Raw genomic sequence first — 716 nt, forward strand, 5'->3', positions numbered from 1 at the left:
TATGAATATAGCATACTCTGTTCATCCATTCATCAGTTAGCAAACATTGGGTTGTTTCCCCTTTTGGGCTATTATGAATAATGTTGCTAAAAAGTTTTTGTTTGAACGTACATTTTCAATTGTTTTGGATATATATCTAGGAGTGGGTCATATAGTAATTCTACATGTATAACTTTTTGAAGAATTGTCAAACTATTTTCCACAATAGCTGCACCATTTTACATTCCCATCAGCAATGGACGAGGGTCCCAATTTCTCCATGTCCTTGCCAACATTTGTCATTCTCCATTAAAAGTAAATTATTATAGCTATCCTAATGGGTGAGACGTGGTATCTCATTGTGGTTTGATTTGCATTTCCCTAATAATTAATAATACTGAGCAACGTGGCTGAGCCCTTTCCCATCTCCGTCCTGTCCGCGTGGTCTTTCCTCAGCCTGGAATGCTCTTTGTCTGCATTTTCCCTGGTCTATACGCCTCCTCCCTCCTTCCTTTGTTTGGTTAACCTCTACTCATCTTTCAGGCTAAGTTACTTAGGCATCCCTGATCCACAGTCATACTGTGTGTTTTATGTCTGCCTCTATTATTTGTCTATATCTTAAACTTTAGGGTAAGTAAGGGTCAATTGGGAGATCTTTTAAAAATGCAGATTTTAGGATTACACCCCATAGTTTCTGATTCAGTAGCTGTGAGGTGACAATGAGAAAGCTGCGTTGT

General features: G+C 38.5%; 1 protein-coding gene across 1 annotated transcript in view; it reads right to left on the minus strand.

Annotated features, from left to right (window-relative positions):
- Nucleotides 1-716, minus strand: part of CATSPERB (catsper channel auxiliary subunit beta) — a 77558-nt gene that overhangs the window by 9403 nt on the left and 67439 nt on the right. The window lies entirely within an intron of this gene.

Source organism: Hipposideros armiger, unplaced genomic scaffold (genome assembly GCF_001890085.2).
Source record: "Hipposideros armiger isolate ML-2016 unplaced genomic scaffold, ASM189008v1 scaffold_67, whole genome shotgun sequence".
In the NCBI taxonomy this organism is placed as follows: domain Eukaryota; kingdom Metazoa; phylum Chordata; class Mammalia; order Chiroptera; family Hipposideridae; genus Hipposideros; species Hipposideros armiger.